General features: G+C 34.1%; 1 protein-coding gene across 1 annotated transcript in view; it reads right to left on the bottom strand.

Moving 5' to 3' along the window:
- The window catches only part of LOC145277692 (uncharacterized), a 335,325-nt gene extending 320,716 nt beyond the window's left edge, over window positions 1–14,609 (bottom strand). The window contains exons 1-2 of the mRNA XM_080129379.1: window positions 13,776–14,609; window positions 10,216–10,320 (exon numbers count right to left, since the gene is read on the bottom strand). The gene's annotated coding sequence lies outside the window, so the exon portion shown is untranslated. The remainder of the gene's footprint in view (window positions 1–10,215; window positions 10,321–13,775) is intronic.
- Window positions 14,610–21,990: the final 7,381 nt, after the last annotated feature.

Genomic DNA, 21,990 nt, shown 5'->3' with positions numbered 1-21,990 from the left:
CAGGCACTCAGGCTAGTTTTAAATATCAATAGTGCAAATATTGGAGATTTTTAACCCCCCCCCCCTCTTCATTTTTGATGGAGTTTAATTTAAATGAATATAAACCATGTCACCATACCTAGATTTGAGACTATGTAGCATTTAAAGACTTGAGAAATATCCCTACTAAATGATTTAGTTAGATATTGACCAATCAACTTGTAAGGTGCATTGATTTCATCCTTCCTTTGAAGAATCAATTTGAACCTTTGGAATTATGGTTCGTTAGCAGATAGAATCCTGTCCACTGGACACTTAAGCACCGAATATCTGTCTAAAGAAGACTAAAACTTTAGATATCTTTTTTTTTTTTTTCCACCCATACTGAACAGTAATTTTATCAAATACAGTTTCGTTGGGAAAGGTTTTTTTCCTTTTGTACGATTTACTTTTATAGTAAAAGTATTAACCATCGTTGAAGAGAAAACGATCTTGGATTCATGCACATTAAGTTTTATTTAAATGTTTTATGGTATATCAACCCTTTCCAAGTTTTTTTTTATGTGGATGTTATTTGGTTGGTTTTACGGTATATCAGCCCTTTTCATGTTATTTAATACTGAATCCAAAGATTCAGAAGAAAATATTTTAGTATATATATATAATTTTCAAGTCGGTTTCTATTTAACCCATAGTTGGGATCCTAACAAGTACTACCACTCTGGGTCAGAATGAACCTGGGAGCAATGGCAATTAAAGGGTGGCTCCATACTCTCCAAAGACCGCAAGCTGGGGCCTCACCATTGGATATAGTTTAAGGTCATATCCAGGACCTTTGTGGAATCCAGTCATTTTGGAAAACTTTATACTTCAAGTTCTTTATGTTCAAATATTTATTCATTTTTGGTTTGAGGCTTTTGTAGCATAAAATTGTTTTTTTTATTGTCGAAATCCTTTGGTCATGATTTACCGACAGTGCAGTTTTACAAAAACGTGGTGAGACAATAACTATGGAACGTAGTAATTACTGAAGATACAGTTAAAAGAGTATTAACTCATGGTTTACCACCAGATGAAGACCAGAGGAGTAGTTGGCCAAAATAAACTAGATGCCCACTTTTTTTTTTTTTTTAAACTTTGCAGAACTAATGTTCTGCAAAGAAAGAGGGGAAAAAATTGTGCATTTTTGGTCAGGAAACCATTACCTTCGTACAGCCCGATCTGGTAGCACCACAAGCCTGAACAGTATTACCACTTTGGGTCATAGTGGACCTGGGAGCAATGGTAATTAGGAGCATTCTGATGCCCCAAAATGTGGCTCACAACTGTAGTTCTTTTATGGCTACATCCAAGACCATATACAATGTAAATTTCTGATAAAGGTCAGTTCAAAGTTGAAAACTTTGAACATTATATTCAGATATTTTTAATGGGAGTTGCATTATTTCTATTAAAATATCAGCAATCTTAACAGACACTAGATTTAACTTTTGGGAATCAAATATGTACAGTAGAGAAGGTTAGGTATAAGTATGGTGATTAAAAGGCATCACAACTAGATTTTGAGCTTTCAGTTCAAGCACGTAGTTTAAAAAAAAAAAAAAAAATCAGATCGTTTTGAAATTGATAAATGTAAATATCTATATGCATGTTAAGTTGATTAGCTGTGGCACTAGTCTTGAACACTAAACGATTAGTTGAAATAAAATTTCTTTAAATCACTGCCTTTTTTTTTAAGACGATTTTTAAAAAGATTAATGCAAGTTGGAAATCAAGCCAAGTAGGTCTGAGACCATGCGATTTGCCAGAGATGCGGGTTCCCTTACAATATTTTCGTAAGAGGTGTTATCAGACCCGCATCACGTTTTTCGACTGGCAAATCCATGTATCTGCCAGTTTCATAAGGGGGGGGGGGGATCTTATTACTAACAGTTCCCTTTTCATTGTAAATATAACTTAATTTCTTTATTCATATTGTTTTACATTGTGTTTAAGTAGTACCTTTGATGATTGAAGGAGGATGTATACGCTGATGGATGTGTAGTATAAATGAGGTATTGTGGTGAGAGTGAAAGCTGGACTTAACAAAGTTAGCTTAGGTAGAAATTAGTCAAGACCGACCTTTCCCCCCATTCCAATTTTTCGGCTTTGTGCCAAATTTTTCTTAAAAAATCTTGTATTTTTAAAAGTAACCACAGAGCAGACTCCAAAAACCATTTAAAGATTTTGGAGTGTCTATTGCGGTTCGAAAACCATTATGCCGGCAAAAGGAGAACGAAAACGTTATTTCTTTTTGGGGAGCTTTGACCCCCCCCCCCTCGTTGAGCCAAGTTTAGTTTTAGTCGGTTTTAAACGCAGTATTTTCAGATTAAGTGTTTCTTTTAATCTTTAAATTTCTGGCACATTTAACCCCCCCCCCCACGTAGTGCTATTTAATTTCGCCAGTAATATTGTTTTGTATGCTATCCATTTCTCCTGACGAGATGATAGCCGAAAGAGCTCGAAAAATTTCTGTACATTTTATTGTAATCGTTATAAATTTTGTACACACAATTATATATTATATATATTAATTATATATTAATTATATATTATATTCACCTTATAAATAATGGTGCTTGTGCTTCTAATTTTAGTGCTGACTTTTCTATTAGTTACACTATCTTAAAATTCTAGAAACCATATGCATTAAGATAGACCTTTGTAAGCAGAAAGAATCCTAGGGCTTAATCTTGTTTCTATTTAAAAGATCCGTTTGTCCCCCCCCCCACACACACACTTCATCTCCAATTCATTGTCCCTCCCCCCTTTATAAAAAAAAAAAAAAAAAAAAATGCTTAAGCTCGATTTCAGCTCTGTTGAGCTAGCTTCCAAATCAGCTTGCATATTCACTTATTTTTTTTTAATTTGACAACCTAAAATTTTTCCAAACAAGTATAAAATTGGTCTATACATAACCATAATATATGTATACTGCATAAATAAATGCAAGCATATTTTATGGCTTGGTAATGCCCGGGGGTAGGGGCTGCTAATATATATGTGAAATCTTTTAACACTAATTTTGGCAATTGTGCTATACAAACTGTTACCAAATGCAATAACATTTACTTTACTCATCCATTTAATTCTCACGTTTTTACAGTTGTAAGATCTGTTAACCATGTTATGGTCACTCAGCCAAGAAAATGTCCAGCAATTATCGTAGTGTCAAATTTCAGGCTTAAGATTTGAGAAAAAGTGGAACTGTAAACTTAAGTTCAAGGGTGATTGCCATCGGATTAGGTAAGCTTTTATCTTTAAAACCTGAAATTTGCGACCAAGTCCTACAAAAATCGGTAGTCATCTTGAAAAGCACTTGTGGTTAATAACAAATGCATATATAAATCTTACAATTAGTAAATGCGAAAAATAAACTGCTAAGTATAGTAAATTTTACTGCGTTTGGTAACATTTGTTTCCAACATTAACTATACTGCACAATCGCCACAATTTCATAAGATGCCATTTTTGTAAGGTTCATTTTCGTTATATAAGGTTTTTTAAAATGTTTGAACAGATTTGTTTGATGTTCAATTAAGTTAAAGATTTAATCTAAGTCAAAACCACTACCAATAATTTTCCACACTATCTGTACCTAAACCTAAACGTAGATTCCATGAACAAAGCTTCTTAGAAATGCACGTCTGTGAAACTCCAATTGCCTGCTCTTCAGTTGACTACAATCTGATTGTCTTCAAGTCCAACGTAAACAAGTTCTTGAATCGTCCCCCTGAGTAATCCAATTTACAAAATTACCGCTACTTATATTTATTACGCTATAATAACATTGACTAATGTATACCCATTAACCCTTATCCTCGAGTGGCCTCCGGGCCTTGATAAGTAGTGATTCCTGTGTAAAAAACATTTTTTAGATGTTTATTCCTATGAATGATCGCATAGGTAAGGACACCAGTACCCCCACCCTGCCCAGAGGTAATTGATTAAGGTTGTTCTGCTAACTACAACTTTTCTTTCAGGTTTACACAATGTAATCATTGCCAAGAGGGATACAATCTCACTCGGTAATATTTGCTAAAATAGGGAATATCCATTGTCATGGCCAGTTTTTTTTTTTTTTTAATCTGAGATTTCAAACTAGTGTTTATATTAATATTGTATTTTAGTCAGGATACTTTTTTGAGGGGGGGGGGGTAAATTTGTCAATTTGTTTGATTCAAATTTTACATTTCCTATAATTGGAATGCTTTTTTTTTTTTTTTTAAATAGTACAAGGGGTAAAAAAAGTGAAACAGGCATGGTTCCCGTGGGTGCACAGTAAACAAAGCATAAAAAAATGGACAGAAGAACGGACAAGGATAAATTTACAGGTCCACCCTCCTTTTGTCGGTGGGGGGGGGGGGAAAGAAAAGACATCTTAGCATTGTATGGACAATAATGGTCAATTTCAACATCTGTGAACATAATTACATTAGTCTTTTGTGTTCAAAGGGTTCTATTTCACTATTAAAAGGTTTTATCATTGAAAACGAGATTAAACTTTTGAGATACTCTAGTTTAGTTTTCAGAACATACATTTCCTTTTTGATTCAGTCATTTTATTCTTTTATAATGCTGTCAGAATGATACAAGGACATGCGAAACTAAACACATTAATTGCCACTCACTCCAATACCAAATTTTTTCTAGAATACATCGAGGAGAATGTTCTTAAAATCTTTTCACTTAAAACAAATCTACAAAGTCATTTACATGAAAAATGCTCCCTTTCTAATGCATTTGAAAATTAGATCAAATCCTTCAATTTTACCAGCAATTAACTTAGCAAGAAACCACTTATTTATATGCAGTTAAAGTACTTGGAAAAGTTAAGTCAGTTTGGGAAACCGAAAATACAATTGCAAGTTACTTAGGACCTCTATCCAATCATAGCTGCCAAAACGAAAGCAAACTACCCCCATTAAATAAATGGAAGTCACTTTTGGATTGAAATTCAAAAAAAAAAAAAAAAAAAAAAAAAAAAAATTACCAAAAAATATCAAGATGGTTGCCGAAAACTAGAGATATGAGAATATTGCTTTTGTGAAAAAGCAGTATTTAAGAAATCATTTCTACCACAACCACCCAATTCATCCAATAAACGCAAGCACACTAGAAAACCTCACTTGAATATAATGCCTACGGATGAAAGTGACTGCAATATAATTATGGAAAAATCGAAATAAAATTAAAAAGTCAACTTCTATGGAGACACTGACTCCATTACTAGATATAATTAGCCCTTATTTAAGGACCTGTTTACCAGAACACAAGTTCTAATCTGACTAACAAAATCATGAATGAATAACCGTTTGATATATCCCCACTAATGCCTCGACTTGTTTAAAAAAGTTCATTAACTTCCGTTAATAGCATTGCTATAACTATGCACTAACACGACTTACTGAAGTTTTAAGCTTGGCCTATGGATATTCCCCTAGATGGAGTCCTATCCTGCTAATCTTATAGAAATTCTTGAAACAGCCTCTCAAATATAGACTAAGTTATACTGCAGCTACAGATCGCATCTTAATTTTTCTTCCAAAAATCTTCAAGATAGAAAAGCCCTTAAAAAAAAAAAAAAATCAAAATTGATTCTACCTCAGCACTGACTACTCATGCTAGTCAAAAAAATAGAACATGTATAAAACTGTAAAATCATTCCGTTTGAGATAATTTTCGACTTGTAAATTGTACAGGCGAGATATCTTATATGTAAATAATTGCAACTATTTTTAATAATTTGAGGAGGTGCATATGGCAGACAATGAGTACTTTGTCACATTAGAAAAATCAACATTTCAATTTAATAGAAATTTTTGTCGTTGAGTAATATTAAACTAAAAAAAAAAAAAAAAAATGCAAATATTGTTTTGTAGAGGCCCAACCAGTTACCCCCCTTAATGATAGTAGCATGGACTCCTCTTGGAAAGATACCAATGAGGGTGACTTCCCGAGTCTGGTTACAAGTTGAAACATTGGAGGTCGCCATTTGCTTTTTGCCAAGTCAGAAAAAAAAGCTCTCGCTCTACATGTTTAAAAAGATTTTGAAAGCGATTTAATAATACTTTATCATTATGGGTCGCTCTAAAGACATATCGTTGCCTGAGAAGCAGCGTATCTTTGATTTGCAGGCAGAAGGAAAGACGCACATGGAAATCGCAATCAAGGTAGGATGTCCAAGATCGGTGGTGACCAAAGCGCTCCAGAAAGGGGCTGAGGGTGTTTCCAACAGCAATCGCAAGAAATGCGGACGAAAGAAAGGCACCACCGAAAGACAAGAGCGGACACTGGACAAGGTGGCAAAGAAAAGTCGATTCCAATCAACAAGTCACATGCTTCTGGTGCTGACGTTTCGAGAAGCACTACCTACCGAAGGCTCCGGCAACTGGGATACCGAAATCGTATAGCTGCCACCAAACCGCTCCTTAAGAAGCAGATGTTGAAGAGGCTGCGATGGGCAACTGCTCACCAAACCTGGACTGCAGACGAATGGCAGCGTGTGATCTTTTCAGACGAGTCTCGATTTTGTATCTCCTTCGGCGACCAAGGGCCATGTGTTTGGCGAAGAACTATGGAACGGTATAACCAAGAATGCGTTTAGTCTGAAGTTCCCACAGTCTTGCATGGTTTGGGGCTGTACGAGTGCTAAAAGGTATTGGTAATTTATGCTTCAAAGGAACTGTAAATGCAAAAGTGTACCAATATATACTGGAAGCTAATTTACTGCCAGTGATGGATAACCAGTTTGAGAGGGAGGCTACAGACATTTTTCAACATGACTTGGCACCGGCACACTCTGCCAAGACCACATCTTCCTGGCTGCAAGAACGATCAATCCCTGTTCTTGAATGGCCGGCAAACTCGCCAGATTTTAATGTTATTGAAGCCTTGTGGGACCAGATGAAGAGGAAGCTCCGAAAAGAAAAACCTATCCTTGCAGCAATGAAGATTGCAATCCAGAACACATGGGATTCAGTTTCTACACATGATTGCGAGAAGCTTGTTGATTCCATACCCCGGCGAAGTGATGCTGTTATCAAGGCAAAAGGTGTTGCTACTAAATATTGATTAATTTTATTTGTATTAATAAAAAAACTATTTTGTTTACTTACCTGCATTTTTCTATTTTGAAATACGAAAAATTAAAAAACTGACATTGCAATTGATATGAAAAAAAAAAAAAAAAAAAAAAAAAAAAAAAAATGTAAAACAACTATCAGTTTAGCACGATAGGATATTTTAGCACCAATTACATCTCACAGATCGTCCTCAATAAGAATTTAGCGCCAAAAAACATGTTCTATTTTTTTTACCAGCACGAGTATACCTAAGGAATTTAAATGTATTGAACACATATTTTGCATACAATGCTTAAGCTCTTCAGATTCACTAATCACAAAGACGATCGACAAATCAACCCTATAATTAGGTATTTAGATTTACCGACTAGCACCATAAGCAACCATTTACACAAGACTGAATAAATTACGTATTTGACTAAAAGTCAAAATCCAACATTACACCTGGAGTTAAAGCTAGCAAATATACCATTTCTTATCTGGGTTATAAGGTATACAGTGGATAAACAGTCGAACCTTGAAATAAAAAATAAAAATGTCACTCTTTAATCAACCCTACACGGCAGATATATCAGCCCTAACAACATAGCTAAAATAACGACACCATAGCTATTTCAACATTCTAATCTGTTAAATAGTTTACTAATCGCCTATTGTCTTTTTGGCTAATTATTGCTTAATTGGATAAGGGATCAAAGGGTTCCTATTTACTTGCCTCCCCACGAAGGCAGAGCGGTCTTTTTAATGTGGGGAAAAGACAGCTCCAAAAAGAGGCACTGGATGAGAATAAAAATTAAAATTGCCCCAGTTTAGGATTTCTCCATTGACCGAGGACAGAAGTGCAGTATCAGACCAGATACACTTTGCTCCTCACCAAAAGTAGGAACAAAGACAAATCTACAGTTTAATCAACTGATATAGGTCGCTCAAACAGAGCTTAATGTCTTTCCCTCCCACTATCTAAAAGTGAATGAAAATAGAAACGGAAACCAAATAATGCTCAGTTTTCAATGTTAGGTCCTTTACAGCCCTTACATTTTTAATTGTGCTTTTTTTTTCTATTTGCTAGTACAACTAGCATTTACATTTTGTACATATTCCTTTTCCACACAAATTTGATACATCCTATTACTATATATTCCCAAAATTAGATATTTTATCATGTACCACTTAGTTGTATTCTCTTGATAAAGCTTCTGCGACAGTGGACAAAATATTAGAATTTTTAATTCAGTTTTATAAAGTGAAAAAAATATTTTACAAATTCATTTTTATATGGCCTAACATGAACCATAGCCAAAAGTTATCCAATACAGAATGTTCCAGTTGGCCATTAGTATTTTTCAATTTTGCTGATTGGCAATTAAACAATGCCATATAAACAAGGTTTTAGTATCTAAACATGTTTCCAATCAGTTTATAATAATGGGTGGACTATTTTTTTTTGGGGGGGGGGTAAACACCGGTATCAATTTGATTTCTATATAAAAAAAAAAAAAAAAAAAAGACATTGTTAGAGACGGCCAACCTTTTTCACTTCAGTTTCTTTAACTTAAAAGAAAAAGTGGAACTAATATTGAATCCAACTTTAAAAAGGTTTGCTATTCCTGGTCTAACAGTGGTATGGGCATCATTTGGCAATTCTACACGAGTTATTAAGAGCATACCTTAATTGCAGTTTTGATTAGAAGTGTATCCTCCCCACATACAGCTGTATACAAAAGATTTTAGATAAGATTAAATTTAATGACAATTTTGAATTTGCATTAGTAACCGAATTTAAGCATCGATATTTGTGTTTTCTATATAAAAAATGTTGGCTGTACCAACTTACATATGGATACTGATAAGAATTTTAAATTGTTAATCTTGATATTTTTAGATCCTGAAATTTCCGTTGCCCCTTTTGAGAAAAAAAGCATTGAGGCTTATTGAATAACTTTAATCATGCAATACCCCATTAACGAGAAAAGATTGGCCATCCCTGGTCTATAAAGGGAGTCATTCACAAATAAAAATTTACAGCTGCCACTCAGAGTCTCCCTTGGATGCCCATCAGATAAAGATGTGGAACCAAAAGATGCCCGATGAGGAACGGCTTTCCAACTAACAATTTTTCTACATTTTTCATAAAAATTTTCCAGTGGAATGATGTCTTGCCCTCTCCTTTATATCTAGTTAATAAAAATTTAATTAGAATATGAAACTTGCTCTATATCAAGATGGATTCTTGAAGCTTCTGATGTTATACACTGCATTTTCTTTACATGCTATTTAATGCAGAAATCAGACATTTTAATTTAAAAAAAGTTATCTTTAAAAGTTCTTATCTTTGCATTCGTGTTGTAGACGTTTTGTATAAGGTTTTTTAACATTTTGCATTTTATCAAGAGACCCAACTTAATTCTGGTCAGAATGGACTGGGCAATTAAATGGCACTTTCCAAAGTTCAAATTGAAGACCTTAACACCGGATGCAGTTGTGTTAAAGACAATGTGTGGCGAGTAGTTGATGGGTAAAAAGGAAGAAAGATTTCAGTTTAGGGCGAACACCTTACCCAAACCAATTTAGGGTTATATTGTTAGTTTGATCTTTAAGTCGCAAGTTGCGAAAAAGTTCTAGAATTTGTAGAATCATTTCCAATCTTCAATTGTCAAATTGAACCAAACTCCTAAGAACTAATACGGTTCATATTTTCTAAGCTTGAAATGTCTACACAGGCAAACTAGATCGTTTAAGAAATCCACAAAATTGTTGCTAATGTTTCAGTGACAGTAGGATAAAAATTATTGTAATTTGTACCAATGAGTGCTCAGTCTTTGTAAAAGACTAAAACCAATATTTTAAGGTTTGATTATTCAACTCTTGAGACATTAAGCCATTGTGCAGGTTTCTAAAATATGCCGATAGTCCATCTTCAGTCTTGAACAACGAGGTTTGTTTGCCATTTTCAGGAAAAACATTGGAATAAGATTCCAAGCAATGTTAGTACTGCAAGTTAACACTTGACAAACATTGATAGATCTGAAGTTAGACTAAATCGCTGTTCAATGGAAAATGACGTTAAGCAAAGAGGACGAAAGCAATCTTGTTCAAAATGGTTGGACTTTACCGTTTGAAAAGATGTATTAGCAGTTGTTGCTACAGAGTTGGATCAGACTCGTTCACCATTATCTGTCGATCATGGTAAATTCTTGAAGGTTTATTTGCAGAGAACCTGTAAACAAAGATTTACATGTTAAAATTGAAATATAAAGGAAAACTGGAAACAAATGCAAATTTAGCACACCCACTGTTAAAAAAAAAAAAAAAAAAAAAAAAATCCAAATTTACTAAAAACGAAAAAAATTTAGTTAGGACATTTTTACTAAATTAAACATGTTAGAAGAAAAATAAAAACCAGACAGTTTTCCTTAAGACTACTTTTGAAACTATCCAATTAGGCCATAATGGTTAAATAAAAAATAAAAAATAGCGAGTCACTTTACATGAAGCTTTTAGCACCAAGAAATTTCTTAATTGTCAAAACTTTACAAAAACACTTTGTGGAACGGAGATATGAAAGACGACTTATGAAAGCTAATGTGAAGGTTTGTCTTTGTACACAAGTCTTCAGGATATGAGTGACAAGACTTCAGGTTCATAAAAAAAAAAAAAAAAAAAAAAAAACTTAGTTTTATTCAATTTAGATTTTGACTAATTTTCTAGAAAAGTTTTTAATATTTGGATTCTTTAGACTGTTCTCATCTTGAGGGTCATTTTCACGTTTTGGTTGATGTAACATCAGACCTATCTTGAACTAAGATTTGTTGAACTCGGGAATTTGGACGGAATTCCAAACAACCTTTAATTCTTGGGGGGGGGGGTAGCCTGCTCTTGTTCCGCCAGCCATGAGTGATAGGTCCCAAGTAATTTTCCGGTCGCCCACACTGAATTGAATCTTCAGAAAGGTCACTTACAATCCATCTAAATTCCAGAGTTCAAGATACACTTGAAGAAACGAGTTTACATCGACCGAAACGTGAAACTGATACAAGATGAGAACACTACTGAAGAATCCAAACAAATAACCAATTCTCATCTCAATTCAGAAAACTAATTTCTGTTAAATTTCAATAGCTATTGGGTCTCCATTAGAATCTATGCCATTCTTAGTTTATGCCCTAAAATGCAAAACTTATCCATATAAGTCACTTATTTTGTCTTTGCAAAATTTAAGTAATCGTACTCACAGGTTTTAGAGAATCGGCAAAATGAATTTGAAATTTGCGGCAGACTAGGGGTTTGTATTACTGTACACACATTCGAACAAGTTGTCAAAAAACAAATATATAACAAATAAATGTTATCAAAGGCAAGATAAGTTACTTTTCTACCTAACTGGATATATTTTTCGTGTTTTTATTCAATGTAATGTTTATTCAGCTCCAAAAACGAAGTGTTTACCTATGTATTGGAAAATTCAAGATGGCGCCTCTCTTTAACACGGTAAGTTTGGGAAAAGGTTATAAATAAAAAACTAGAAAAAATACTATTAAAAACCCGCCGAATATATGTCAAGCTATGTCACCGTAACATTGAGCGAGTTTAACAGTATTTTATCCAGTTTTTTTATTTATAACACCTTTTCCCAAACTTACCGTGTTAAAGAGGGAGTCAAACGCCATCTTGAATTTTCCAATACATCGGTAAACACTATGGTTTTCGAGCTGAATAAAAATGTTACATTGAATAAAAACACGAAAAATATATCCAGTTAGGTAGAAAAGTAACTTATCTTGCCTTTGATAACGTTTGTTATATATTTGTTTTGACAACTTTTTCGAATCTATGTGTACAGTAATACAAACCCCAGACTAGTTTTCTGGGTATTAAGACTTAATATATTAGTGGCGTTCATTCTTAACATCGTGAGGAGGGTTGCACTACGCATTAGTACTTTTCAGTTAAGAAAAAATATGTTGACCAGTGAAAATGGATAACACTTGTTACATAAGGGCTGTCCCCTGTTCATGTAAGTATAAAAATAGAGAGATTAGTTAAAATGGAAATAAGAGAAAGCAGAAATCGAACCCTGGACATAAGTTTTAAAGAACAATAGGTTTAAATGGAATGTCCAGTAAATTGTTAATTCGGATGAAATAATAAATAAACTATTCAATTGTTAAAAGAATGAGGATAATAAAATATGGTTAAATAAATTAGATATGTAGGTTAAATTCCTTTGTGGAAACAACACAAGAAAAATAGGTTATTGGGAAATCAATGTCGAAAACGTGCAAAGTCGCGCATGTTGAAACACGTGAATTTTGCTCACGTGGCCGGGATGCATGGATTTCTCAATATAGTAGAGAGAGAGTCAGAGACAGTCAGGGGAGACAGTCAGTGAGAAAACTCAGAGACAGGCGGACGTCTGAAGCGAGACGTTACTTCAGAAACTAAAATGTGAAACTTTGAGTTCTTAATGAGGAAGTCGACCGGTCGTCAGAAAATAAATTCATCATGTGTTTGTGATAAAGCTCATCTTTGTGTTTGTGATTTCTACAAAAAGGTAAATTGTATTGTTATATGTCGGTGTTATAAAATGTCATTACAACAACATCTAAGATACAACATCATATGTAATAAGACAAGAACTCACTAAGACTCATATCATTACTAATAAGAACTCTCACAAGAAAAAGCATCACTTATAATAGTCTCTCTCTAAGACTCTTTAATGAAACAACTATATAACACACTGAGAAGTTTTTAATATCCAGAAAACTACTTGTCTGACCCAAATATAAATGTAATATTAGTTATCAGCATACCCGAGAACTGGTACAGTTTAATCAAGACATTAAAAAATGAAAATGTCGAAAAGTTTAAATTGTACTTATCCGTTATGGAATAAAGTTCTCCAAGAAAAAAAAAAAAAAAAAAAAAAAAAAAAAAAAAAAACTTCAAGTAGTTTGTTTTACAGTGAAGAAACAAAAACGAGCAAAAGGCTCGATTTTTAGAAAAGTTTTGCCCTTCAGGCCAGGATCAAAGTGTAATATCTGTTCTCCAGATGCTGCACAGAAGTTAATTAGTCCTTGGTCAATGTAGGGGAAACCCTTCATACTGAGACAATTACTATTTTTTTTTATACTGCCAGAGTTCCCCCTTTTTACCCTTGTTTTAAGGGGAGCTGGTTTAACCCCACATTAAAAACGACCTTGTGTCTAATTTGCTTTCGTGGGGAAACAAATAAAGATGGTGAGGGAGTGTCGGCGCTTTTAACTGGAGCTATCTCCCGTGGTGTTTATAAAATCCAAACATTTTAAAATACTCCAAGATGTCTGCCTTCAACGTGCCGTCATAAAAACGTTTTTCCAGTGTAAAAAAAAAAAAAAAAAAAATATACTCAAATTAAGTGAAATTTTTTTTCGGAGATCTTCAGTTCAAAACTGATACATACAATATAACCTTTTCGATATTTTCATTTAAGGTCTTGATTAAACTGTACCTTTTAAGTGAATTCAATGATGAATAGTTGCGGTTAAAATAAAATATAAGTGCACGGATTTCATATTTCCAGCCAGCCATTTTGTTTGTAGGCCGCGACAAACTTCAGCACCTTTGATAACATTCACCCATTTATTGCCGAAAAGAGTTCGAAGTTCAGTAGTTTAAGAAAACTTAACTTACCAGTTTATTTTCAGTTCAAAGAATTCATTTAAGTGAGAAATAGTGGATTCCGGAAATTTTTCCCTTGGCCACAGAATCAGCAAAGTCTAGGCCATTTCTTGAGTGGATTTTCCGTTAACTGGTTATATTCCTGGTCCTGTGCAGTACTGCGAGCTCCACCCTCCCGGTTTTGCCTAATCTTTGAAGGAAGGGGGGTTAATTTGACTGGTCGTCTGAAGCGTCCCTGCCAAGGGATGCCGACTCTTCAATCCCATTTTCCGACTCATGTAGCCCTTTCCACCATGGAAGATAAATAACTATATTTTTTCCGGTTTATAGAAACGAATTTTTCGACCCTATTCCAAAATGTTCAGAATTCGGTAAAGACTTTCAACACGAAATCTGCATTTTTGCCCCTGGTTAAATAAAGAGGGTTTATCGGTTTTGTTTCCACAGAAAAAAAAGTCGTAGAAAGTTTTATCTCGAAAAATGTATTGCCGTTGCACGCCAAACTGGGGATTGGTATCAACTCGAACCGCTTTGTAAAGTTATCGTTTGTAAAGTTTCGTCGGCGAAAGATCAACTGGTTCACGAACGATTCTGTTGAACAACCAATTAAATGCGTCTAGATATAGCTGGGTTATAATTTGCACGGGCAACGAAACCTATTGGCAAAAGATTTCGCTAGGATTTCTTCGTCGAATTCGGATTACGAACATGTATTTCTTTGCAGCATTTTTTCTAATTGTCAGAATTTTTGTTTTATACGTTTCGAAATGAAGAGGAAGAAGACGAAGAAAATAAATAATGTAAAGACCGTACCAACTGGTTCCAGCTCTATTCAAATAGGCACTATATTCAAAGATTAGTCTATATAAAGTCTCAGGTATAATTTGGACTCATCTATTCTTCCTGTTTAGGGGTGTTAAGTTGCTTTATTCTCTTTTGTCTGTCTTACTCAATTCTGGGTTCAATTTACGGCACTTGTCCAGACCTCCCCTCCTCCCCGTCATCCCAATAAAAATGAAAGAAAGAAAGAAAATAAAAAATAAAGAAACATTTTCTATTATGTTCGTACCCGTGACGGAACGAAAATGTCGAACACTAAAAATCATACAAATTGATCAAGTAGTTTTATTTTTATGAATAAAATGATTTTTTTAAGCGAATTTCAGTTTTTTCGATTTTAAGAATGGCTTTCTAGAATATGGCAAAAGTTTGAACTACGTTGAGTAATCTTCCTTGTTCCTCCATACTGTTTTTAAGATAGCGCTGCGAGATCGTTGCTTGTTGTTTAGCCATGTGATTTTTGGCGAATGATATTTTCTTTCCGTCACGGATACGTAGACCACAGAGTTTCTTTTTCTTTAATTTTGTTTTTTCATGGGAGATTTCTGAGCAAGAACTCGATTTACTTGTTACAATAAAACCCTAATGAACCGCCCCCTTAAGTAAACACTCCATCGAATCTCCACACTAACGTAATGTACTTGCAATAACCCTTATCCCTGAGTGGCTTACGGGCCTTGATAAGTGGTGATCACTGTGTAAAAAAAAAAAAAAAAAAAAAAAAAAACGGTAATTTATCTATCTATTTATTATACCCGGTAATCTAACTATCTATCTATTATACTAAATACAAGTGAATGTTTTTATTTGCCGAGGCTTCTCTCCTATACATATTAATAAAACATACATATAAAATATTCTTTAGTTCTGGGATTGGATTATGTTCGAAAAAAATCTGTTTTAATTGTTTTAATTAGTTATAGTTTTGGGTTAGTATTACAATCCACAGACGTACGAAAAAGTAGTCAATAATTGAAAATTATGACAAATAAGTGTTATCAAAGGCAAGATAAGTTACTCTTCTACCTACTTGGAAAAGTTTTTAGTAGTTTTAGTCAATTTAAAACGTTTAATCGGTTCGAAAATCATACAGTGTTTATCGATATATATAAAAAAAAAAGACAAATGGTAGCAAGCTGACTGTTAAATAAGTGAAATTTGGGAAAATGAGTTAAAACTAAAAAAAATATACAAAATGCTGTTAGAAACCCACCCAATATATGTTACCGCGACATATATTTGGTGGGTTTCTAACAATATTTTGTATATTTTTTTTTAGTTTTAACTCATTTTCCCAAACTTTACATATTTAACAGTGCGTTCGCCGCCATTTGTCTTCGTCATGTATATCGATAAACACTGCATGATTTTAGAACCGATTAACCGTTTGAAAGTGAGTGAAACCATTAAAAACTTTTCTAGATTGGTAGAAGAGTAACTTAACTTGCCTTTGATAACAGTTGATTTATATATATATATATATATATATACTAGCAGGGGTGCCCGGCGTTGCTCGGGTGTTTGGAGGTGTATGCTGTGCAAAAAAAGCAAAAAAACAAAAAAATGGTTAATTTTTTAAAACTTTGACCCCTATTATGACCCCTTAAAATTTATAGTTTCGGGCTCAAATCACTTTATTAAGTTAGATCCAGGTTCAAGGAACCTATATCTAAAATTTCAAGTGTCTAGACCCAAAATTGTCGGAGGAGTTTGGTAGAGTTCTTAAAGGTCAAATCGTTGAAATTTGACCCCTTAACAGCCAAATTTCTGGCTGACACCCGTCACATCGATTTTTCCAAATCTCAGTACCCGGTATTTCAAATTTCGAGTCTATAGACTAAAAATTGACAGAGTTATTGCGTAGGGAAATGTACACAGACAGACAGACAGACAGACACGTTCACTTTTATAGATATATAGATATAGATATATATATTGACCACTTTTTCGTAACTCTCTGGATTGTAATACAAACTCATAATTTATAATTAACTGACCGATCCTCTTCCCTCTTTCTATCTATCTATCTTCTACTTAGCTATCTATGCATTTTTCTCCACACCCTCTCACTGTGTTGATTCAACCATTCTGTATTTCTCAGTGGCTTTGGGCATTCAATGACAGAGGGAGTCACAAGTGAGTGGTACGCCAGTCAATGTTCCAACAGCAATAATCAATCCGACAGAAACGGGACCATTTCGGTGGCCTTTTAACTGTCTGACTGATACAAATGCCCTAAGAGGCTCACAGGCTTTGCCCCACCGTGCGGCTTTCGGGGAAGCGGGGAAGTTTATCGTTTGTTGTCTGAGGCACCCTCACCAGAGAATGCCGACGGGGCTACTCAGACTTATTTTTCAGGAACAGGGTGCTCCTTCTTTAGGGGCACTGGCTCATTTATTCCACCTTCTAACCTTGTGTCACATCCTTTCGCGGTGGGAGAAAAATAGACACCGAGTGATTCTTGTCTTATAGAGTGGAAATTTAATTTGCATATGTGTATCTTTCTTTTGAAAACATTATTTCTTTGGGTTAAATTAAACACCATCAACTACAGGAGACCAAAAAAAAAAAAAAAATGGAAAAGAAAACAAAATTACAAAGCCTTCTTTATTACGGTGGATGGCACCGACAGTTTCGGTAATATAAAAAAGAAATAAAATAAAATAATAAAAAAGAAAAAAATGATGATAATAACATTATTATTAATAATAATAAAGAATGGAAGAGATTGGAATCAGAGGAATGGCTGATAAGGCACAACGGATAACAATAATGAAAACTGTAGAAATATTAAGAAAAACCCTTGGAATACGGAGACTAACATACATGAACTACAGACACAAACTGGACATACAGAAACGGCTACAAATGTAAAACGCAAAGGAACATCACATGGAATCATGAAAACTGAAATAATATAATTGTGAGATATCCCTCCCATTGTGTGTGTGTGTGTGTGTGTGTGTGTGTGTGTGTGTGTGTGTGTGTGTGTGTGTGTGTGTGTGTGTGTGTGTGTGAGAGAGAGAGAGACCATACACCGGCACCACACTAAATAAGTGGGGAGGGTCCGAGGAGAGAAAGCACTAGCCAGACCTCTGTTGGTTGAGTGCAAAGAGGACTGGGACCTTGGGGAGGCTTATTGCCATCCAAATTCCGGTGAAGACCAATGGTCGCTGCCAACGAGAAATCAATGGTAAGCGGCTGTTGCGATAACGCAAATTCTTTTGCAAAGATTATCAAATGAGATGGAGAGTACTGGAAATCTGGGGAGACTTGCTGTCACTCAGACTCCAGAGAATACCACAAGTTGTTCTCAAAGAGCAATTTTTGATGATGGCTTGTGCGTGACTACTCCTAGTGAGTGAATAATAATAACATGATTTTTTATTTACTGCGATTGTGACTGCAATGCCTCCATTCAGTCTCGAAAGACAAAGGATGCTCCCTGTAGGGGCAGCTGCACGTGTAATTGTGAGGGAAGGACTGCACAATCCCCAACCACACCTCTCCTGAATCGGCACTGTTTGAGTCCAGTGGCAAGAAGAAGTCCAGGACGACTGGAAACAATGCCGAGATAAGTGAAGAGCACATACAGCACCTGAAAGTCCTAAATGGTCACCCATCTGATACTGGCCAGGCTCATCGTTGCTTAACTTTGGTGTCAAACATGAGTATGCAGTATTTCATTTAATAAAAAAAAAAAAACAGTATTACTCATTTTTTTTTTTTTGGTCCCCTGACAAAAGGAGGGTGGACCTGTAAATTCAAACTTGTCTGTTCGTCTGTCCGCACTTTTCTCAATAACTATGCCTTGGAATTTTTTTTAAGTTTGCACAAACATTAAACATGATATGAGTAAAATGTAATAAAACATATTTTTCGGGAAAACTCCAGTTGGCTCCCTGGTTAGCATGGCTAAAATTGACACTTTTGTGCTCATTAAAAAAAAATTGATGTCTTGGGTTTTTATGAAGCTTTCTAAAAAGTTGTAACTGATTTCTTATAATTTTGTTTGTCTGTAATTCACGATAACTTTTGGGTGTGTCCCAATGGCTCTTTTAGGGCTAATAAAAACACTCCATTTTGGGACTATTTTACCATATTTGTCCAAAATTTTCTATGTATCTCTATTTAGCAGTTTTGCATGGTGCTGAACTCAAATTAAAATATGTTAAGACCTTGGGAACTTTAAGGGTTAAATGGGGGGGGGCAAATGATGTACTCAGTCATTTCTTTTTTTTTTGTATGGTGCAGAACTCAAATTTACATATGTTAAGGCCTTTAACTGCACCGTTTGTTCATTTTCACCAGGATTTGACCTAATCGGAGCTTTTGGGGCTAAATAGAGGAGGGGGGTGAAATGCTGAACTTAGTCATTTTTTATACCTTTTTCACTGTACACTCATTGGGGGACCATGCATACTTCACTTGTTTAAATTTTCAAATTTAACATAAAAAAAAAAAAAATTAAGGCAGCTCTTTAGATGGTGTATTATTCAGACTACTGTTCTCATCTTGAGTGTTATTTTCAGAACGTTTCAGCCAATGTAACCTCCGACCTTCTTTTTGAATCCTTTCTGTCAAACTTGGGAATCTGCACAAAATTTTGAACAGAACCCTTTATTTAATCTACATGGGTAGCATGCTCTCATTCTGTCAGCCATAACAGAATAGAAGTCTTAAGTAATTCACAATTGTATTCTTAGTATCACCTGGATCAAGGACTGAACCTTCATCACCTAGAAGAGAGTCACTTAGAACTTACTGAGTACTTTATCCATTACGCCACAGGGCCTTGTTTTTAGACATCTAATTTTTGTTTTTTTAATTTCCAATAAGCATCATCTACTAAGAGCTGTTTTTATTTTTACATTCTCAGCCAAATCATTCATTAATAAAAATGAGATTCTACTTTTTTTTAGGCAATTACATGTGAACACCATGAAAAAATTGGTGAAAGAAGAAAGGAAAAAATTATTTTAGAATTTGGAATGGTGGAGCAGTTTCATATATAAATTTAACATACAATGATCTCCCATTTCTGGGCCATTCTAACTTTTTAGGGCAATCAACTGATTTTTTTCTTTTCTGCTATTCACAAGAGTGACAAGGATCCTCTATTCTAAATTCTAAAATAATTTTTTTTCTTTCCATTAAGTATTTTTTAGGGCATTCACATATAACCGCCTAAAAAAATAAAATCTCATTTTTTCTTTTTAGGTGTGTGTGTGTGTGTGTGTGTGTGTGTGTGGCGGAGGGGGGGGGCTTGGCTGAAGGTGTTAATCTACAATTTTGGGGTGGGGATGGAAGTTCGGCTGAGATTGGTAGTATATTTTTTGTGTGAGGGGCGGCTTAGCTGAGTATATGAATTTACTATTTTGGCAGGGAGGAACTTAGCTAAGTGTATGCATCTACAATTTTGGGGGAGGCGCTTAGCTAAGTGTATGAATCTACAATATTGGGAGGAGGGGCTTAGCTAAGTGTTTGAATCTACAATTTGGAGAAGGGGCTTAGCTGAGTGTGTAAATCTGCAATTTCTAGGGAGGAGGGGCGTTGGGAGTTGCTTGAACAATTTCACAAGTTGTCATCAGTACCTGTTCTGGCTAAGAAAAGATATTTATTTGTGAAATATTTTACATCTATATATATATAAATTCGTATTCCTGTCTGTTTGTTCACAATTTGATTAATATATACAAAAAGTCCATTACTTTAATGTTTCATTTATTTCTATATGTAGTATGGTTCTTTCCAAATATACGATTAAGAGGTCACCTCATTTGCATATTATATTAAGGAAAACCGATTTTATTAAATAGCTATATGTTACTTGAGGTTTCTAGCGAGAGAGTTGTTTTAAGTGTTTTATTTAAGATTGTTATTTCATCAACTTTGAATAACAATTACATTGATAATATATTTAATTTAATTTATTTTAAATTATTATTTCCGACGTTGATTTTTTAGAAACGAGTAAAGTTATTTCCCTTGATGAGTCTTTTATGTTCGAAAGATATACAGAACATATAGAGTATAACAAAACAAATCTTTAGTGAAAACATTGAATTCAGCAATTACCCACAATATGACCATAAAACTTATAATAACAAAATAAGACAACATATTCCTAGCAATAATGAACTCATTACAAAAGAAACCACCCCTTATACAATCCCTAACCAAAAAACAATATAATAAAAATAGAAGAATGAAACAAAAAAGGCTATATGGTTCAATACACCTTTTAGCTCAAATGTAAAAACGAACATACCTAAGGAATTTTTTTAGAATAGTAAAAAAAACTCGTTTAAGTACCCACATAAATACAGCACAATATAAAACAAAACTCTATAAAAATATTATACTCTACAATGTCTAATTTAGCCCAGACAATAATATCAACAAATAACATGAAAATAAAAAAGCTCAAAATCTTCCAATAATTTAGTCCTTAGGAATAAATGTAACTGCCAAAATAAAGAAGTCTTAACAGCAATTTTTAATGTTAATATTTAATCGAAATTTTGGTGTTAGAGTAATCTGTCAAAATACTGCATATATTTAACAAGATATAGTACAATAAAATATTATGCTAAACTATAGGTCATATTGAGATATTTCTTTTTAAATATGTTGAGAATATTCCAATATTCCAATTAACTTAAATCCTAATAGTTGTTTTTATTTCCCCTCTTTCTCTCTTTCTTTCTTTTCTTAGAATATCACTGAAAAAAGCAATATATAAATATACAGACAACTCCCCTCCATCTTCTCCGATTAAATACATAATCTCCCTCCCATAACATTACTTGCCTTTCTTTTTCTTTTCTTTTTCTTCTCCTTTCTCATATTTCTATACTAATTTTGCTATGCATACGATTAAAATCTTGACCTATATAGTTTGAATCTGCATGTCTAGACTTTTGCAACGTGCCAACTATCACAATATTTCTTTCTTTCTTCCTCTTTTCAGACTATCTTCCATCTCTACTCCCTATTGTCTCTTATCATCGAAATTAATTCAGAACGTAGAATAGAAATCAAATTTGAGATTTTTTCAGGTGGAGTAAATATTTTCACTCATGTGGTTTTATAAATATGCTCATCAAAGCGTGGTTTTATAAATATGCTCATCAAAGCTGAATCTGATTTTTTTAATGACTATTATGCTTTAATAAACCATTCTTTTATTTTGCCTCCGGATATATTTGTATTCAAATTATATATTCACCACTTGGATTTACCACTTGGATTTAATTTTTGAATCTTATATAAACAAAATCGTTGTCGAATATCTTATACAACCAGTGGTGAAATGAAGGAAATATGTATGCATGAGATTGCGACCTAATACCTTTGGAAGGACTACAAGGTGTGTTGGATTTCT

This window comes from Euprymna scolopes, chromosome 6, assembly GCF_053919585.1.
Source record: "Euprymna scolopes isolate OS-2025 chromosome 6, ASM5391958v1, whole genome shotgun sequence".
Taxonomy (NCBI): Eukaryota; Metazoa; Mollusca; class Cephalopoda; order Sepiida; family Sepiolidae; genus Euprymna; species Euprymna scolopes.
This window is presented reverse-complemented; position numbering and strand designations above follow the sequence as displayed.